The sequence below is a fragment of the Rhinopithecus bieti genome, unplaced genomic scaffold (assembly GCF_001698545.2).
Source record: "Rhinopithecus bieti isolate Rb0 unplaced genomic scaffold, ASM169854v2 scaffold_6371, whole genome shotgun sequence".
In the NCBI taxonomy this organism is placed as follows: domain Eukaryota; kingdom Metazoa; phylum Chordata; class Mammalia; order Primates; family Cercopithecidae; genus Rhinopithecus; species Rhinopithecus bieti.
The window spans coordinates 799309-805284 of NW_016805121.1; positions in this window are offsets into that span (position 1 = coordinate 799309).

Here is a 5976-nt window from a genome sequence, read left to right on the forward strand (position 1 = left end):
GACAGTGGGAAATAATAAGGGAAAACTGGTTGAGCAGAGCAGGCTTGGGTGAGGCATGAAGCAGGCTTTTAAGGGATAGTCAGTTTGGGCACTGGGTGAATTCTGAAGGGTATGACAGAGCACTGGGTGGGGGCAACAATGCAGACGTAACTAACAAAAAATGTGTATAGGGCTAGGCCCTGATGTATTTATTCTATACCAGGTTATTTCTTCTCAATAGCAGAGGAAGATCCCACTGGTGGCTTGGATGCCTCAACCACTGAGTCCATTTACTATAGTGGAGGAAGGTTTCTCTCTCTGGAGAAACAGAGGCCTGTGGTGATTCCCTTCAATGAGGTTGCTGTCTGATGGCTGGAACACGAAACAACCAAGTTGTTGCCTGATACAGCTGACTGAATGGGAATCAATTATGGAAAATACTGTTAGTCATCTGGCTTTCTTTAAAATGGCCATGCTCAGCACAGAGAAGTGCTTGCCGCTTTTGGATCTTTTATCTCATTTCCTTGGGGGACTTCCCTATAAGAGAATTCTGGTTGGACACGTACAAGTGCAAATTCCACATATTCTTTTCTTTAGCTTAGAAATCATATTCCTAAATAAAGCAAGGGAACTCATACTAAATATGAATGTTGAAGATAACTCGGAACCAAACACACAGTGATAAAGCTTGTCTTAAATTTACCCAAAAAACCCAAGGGGACCTTTCTTTGCATTTGATCATTGTGATTAATCTGGATGGTTTATAGTTTATGAAATAGGTACTAAATTTGTATATTCAGATATAAATCTCTCTCAGTCAATGTTGTCCACTCCCTATCACCTGTGGGCCACATTGTGAAATGAGATATCAAATCTCCAGGCACAAATTTTAAATAAATATTGTTCTATTGTTAAACCTCTTAATAAAGATTCTGGTCTAGAGGAACTTGGTGGGGGTACAGATTAAAAACATTTAAGTAAATGTTTTCATCTCTTCAGTTCACAGAAACATATCAAATTTTACTGGGCAATTTAATAACAAAACTGAGCTTTGTCTTAAACAAATTAAAGGCCACTAGCTGTCTGAGGCTACAATAAAATGCACTACAAGGACCTGGCTCAGAAGTTAGCCTTAGTATTGATGGCGATAGCCTCTACTCCTAAAAGACTTCTGGAAGAGAGATTTAAAAAATATACACCCACTCCCATTCTGAGACTATGAAGTGAAAATAGAAGTACTTGCCTGAGTGACAAAAAACATAACTTAAAATGTTATACTTGGATGCAATACGTTACCTGAGCAACAGACAGAAAAAAGTGACAAAACCACTCCTTACTGAATAGTCATCATGATAATGGCTATCATTTATTGAGTGCTTTATATGTGCCAGATACCATTTTAAATGTCTTTCATATATAACCCATGCTCTTTCAATACTCAACTTCATGCATACCAATCTGTACACTACATACTTCCATAGATTTTTTCCATAAGCAATGATGCAAACATTTGCATTGTTGGAAGTTCTGGACTAGGGATTAGTAGAGTTTTCACCCAGTTTTTTCTTAAAGCTATATAAGCTTATATGTTCCACATTTTCCTGGACCTTGGAAATGAGAGCACCAGTTCTTGGTTTTCTGAGCATGAGGGCTGCTGAATAATGTCAAACAATTTTATGATCCTTTGCACCACACATCAACCCAGATGTCATGTTTTTAAATGGCTGACAGCAAAAATACAACATGACAAAAAGCTACTAAGAATTTGATAATGTTTTGAAGTGAATTTACACTCTACTAATCATACCAATAAAAGAATAGTGCATATAGATATATGCAGACATTATTCTGTATCAGATGATGCTGGATAGACACTTGGAACACTTGCAGTAATTTGGAGGAACCAGGGGTCCATGGTGCAGCAGCTGGTAGCCAGCATATGACCCTTTCAACTCTAACATTCTGTACACTCCAGGTTAAAGGCATTGTCTTCCTGTAAGTAGCCAGATGAATCTAGCCTCACAGAGGTGGTAGATGGCCCTGGCAAAGAGCTTTCCATGTTGCCAGTACAACAGTGGGTGTCAGCAGCTAATGAATGCAAGTCACACTCAGAGGGTAAGTTAGAAGAGTTCCACTACCCAGGAGCTCTACTATAACAATGCATGTATCCTCTGGTTTGCCTTTGCTGAATAACTGTGGGTTACAGCCAAGAAATCACACTTCCCAACCCTGTAAGAATATTGGCAACCACTGATTGACACCTATTATGTGTTAGGCACAATGTTAGGAACTTAACCTATTATCCCTAATCCTAACAATCACACTCACAGGCATAGATGTCTTTGTATATGGTTATAGAAACAGGCTCAGAGATTAAATAACTTGCCCAACATCACATAGCTGGTGAATGAGTATGGAATCTGTCTTGCTCCAAAGCCCTAGTTCTTTGTTTTCCACAGTGTTGAGTGTTCTTTTGGTTTCTTTGAAATACTATTCATTTTATCTTGATAAAAGTTATACTGTTTAATCCCTGAGTAGATAGATATCTGCCATTTTGTTCCTGGGAACTATTTTCTTTCCCATTTAAGATTAGTGAAATAAAGCCCCTGGCTTGGTACTTAGGCTATGGAATAAGAATATATTGGGAGGACTAAAATATGCATTTATAAGGGCATATAACAATTCCTCTATAATCATTTGTTATCGTTTATAATTTCATGAGGTGATCTACATAGTCACACTAAGACCTAAATTAAGATACAAAAGGCACATAAAGATACAGAGCAACTGCGTAATCTGTGATGCACAAGGTGCCATAATGAGACTCAGGAACATTTAAATTTTTATAGTCTGCAAAATGTTCAGCTACTAATGAACAAATACACCCTAATTATAGTGGAATGCACCTAGATTTAGATACTGAATCATCTGCAGTGGTTAACTCTTTGCAGGATTTTCTTCTTTGTACAAGGGATGCCACTGACTTTGTACTTTACCAAGAGTGTCAATAATGGACTCTGTCCCCTAAATTCTCCCAACCAGACAGCTTTATGGTCAGCTTGCACATTTACCTCTGGTTTGGGGATGTCTGACTCCTAGGCCACACTCCTGGGTGGCAGATGGCAAACTCCTCATCTGGCATATCATCACAAAAAGCATTTTTAGAATAGTTTTGGTCCCTACATACAAAGGGGAAATATATTTATTGTAGCACCAGTATTCTGTTAATGGAAAACAGTTTTCAGTATTTATAGGAATTCAAAAGAAGTAATGACTTTCTTTTATGTATCTCAACAGTTCCTTCTTTGCCTCCCATTTACATTCTTTTAAAATGAAAGTTTCATTATTCCCATTTCAATTTCTAATATTGCTTTCTATGTTTATGAAGTAATATCCCAGGTGACTTTATAATAAATTTCCCTTCAGTCCTATGATTGCTTGCAGTGTACAAAACTGAAATAGAGTCTAAGTCATGAATACAGGTCTATTTTACAATAATTCATTTTTATCTTGAAACAAAGATCTAAAATTCAATTTCTTTTCTGTCTCTGTATATTTTCTTTCCATAGTCAGGAAAGCTTGCTTTATCTTTGTTCAATTTTAATTCTGCATTATGTTTGATAAGACTTTATGGTATTAAGACTTGATTTCATATGCATAGCTACTTTTCTTGTAGTTCTACAAGATAAAGGTTTTTAAAAATATTTACCTAAAATATTCACCAAATGTCCTTCTATGATGAGTTGTTATTCATTTTGTGATTCTTTGATGTAATTCATAAAAAATGTGCATTGTGCATTCATGAAGGATTACTTGTCTGAGCAAATATTAAGTCTGCATATACATGTGTCCTTTTGGTCTCTTAATGAAATTTACTTTTACTAACTTGCAGACCACAGTTACATAAAAGTGTCTGGTGGACAAAATAATTTATATAAATGTAAAATTTATAATGCCTGAAGGGTTTGGAAGAATTCTGGCAAATTTATAGCAATTTCCAAATTACAAGAAGAAAAATGTGACAGCTGCTTAATGGCATTCGGCAACGTGTACAGCAATGGAAGCAAGTGGGTATCATAGGATCTTGGTGAAATTCAGTGAATTACTTTTGTAAGAACTAGGACATAGGATTTTAGAATTCTATGAAATATCAAATGGTCATTTTAGTGCTATTAGGTAGTAGGCCTTTTAGATTATTCAAAATATTTTGTAAACATGCCAGTTTATGATAAATAATACAAATGAAGAGGTATGGGGGAAGGGGCTTCCATGCCCTCTCTGGGCTGCCCTCCAGAACCTGCCTCATCTTTAGCTATCTGGAAGCTCTGGAAACACTATCCTTTTGGGTTTTTATGCAGGCTTCAATACACAGGCATAATTGATTAAACTACTGGTGACCAATTTACCTTCAGCCCTCCTTTCCTCCCCAGAGATTGGGGGATGGAGACAAAAGTTCCAACCCTCCAGTCATGCTTTGGTCTTTCTGGTGACCAGGCCCCATCCTGAAGCTCCCGAGGGGTTGCCAGCTGTCAGTCAACTCATTAGCATATAAAAAGACATCATTTATGCCAGGAAAAGGGGACAAAGACCAAATATATATTTCACAATATCACAGTCAACTCCCAGTCTTCTAACGGGATCTGTTACATCCAAAGGATATATAACTTAAAAGATACTGGGACATTACTAGAATTCATTTAGTCATTAATACTGTAATTTGTCCAGTTCATCATATTGTATGAATATACTCCCAGAGTGAGGCCGCTCATGTTTGCAGGCTTCCAAAGCAGGAGTAGTCTCAGAAAATATACAGGTTCACTCTTTCAGGCATTTGGTATAATTAAGTTAAAAGACAATGTCATCTCTTGCTCTGAGCCTCTTTTAAGGTAATACAATATTGGATTTCTCTCATATAACCCATTTGTTCATTTCTTTACCCTCAGCTACTGTTTTTCCTTCTGTTCATTCATACTGAAACTTTTCTACCTTTGGAAGGGACATTAGGTTTGGCTATCCTGCTTGTCTAGACTATAGGCAACAATCCTAGTCCAGCAAGTACCTCCCCCTCAGACCACTCCTATTCAGATAGGGTAAGGTTACACTGGGGCAGAACTAGTAGGCTATTTTTACTATCAGGCAATATAGTTGCATTCATTGTTAACTCCAATTCTGGCAGAAGGCCCTCAGGAAATCTGACATAAGGTTTAAGAACTGTAGTTACAAAGTAATTAGGGTCTATATTTGCAACCACTTTTAAGACCTTGTTATTTTGGCACAAATGGTAATGAATCTGACCTTAAATACATGCCAAAGACAAAATGTAGCTTGGACTACAAAATGTCCAAAATGTTTGACAATGATGGTGGAGAAAAGAGACAATCATTTCTGGTTATTTGATCTGGGAACTGAATCAGGAAACATTATTAAGTCTCTATTATGCAGATGAATTTGTATGTTCTAGGAACACAGCAATCTATGGTTATTGGCTGACAGATACACAAAAACCCTTACTATTTTAAAATGAAATAGACATATTTTCAGTTTACTTTGGAGTTTTTGCAAAGTACCATTTCTGTTATCTTGTAATCACACAGAATTTAGCCATGTAAAACAGGATATTCATTCATGTATGTACATATCAACCAGCTGGCACACCATTCATTTATTGAGATCTTACTCATAGCAAGTCCTCTGCTATATACTGCAGATACAGATAAACTAATTCCTTTCCTCAAAGAGTTCAATTCCATAAGAAGAGACAGTTATGCAAACCCATAAATTGCAATATTGAAAATTTCAAGTTTGAAGGTAATGCTCAGAGGTAGGCTCTCAGAGACAGTTGTGGTATGAAAAATGAAGCCATAACATTTTGTATTTCTCCACCCTTTTGTATCTAGGCTAACCTAGCAGAATGTGGTGGAAGTGATGGTATGAAGTTTGCAGTGTAGGCCACAAGATACCTTGCAGATTCCAACTTTTGTCTTTCTGGAACATTCC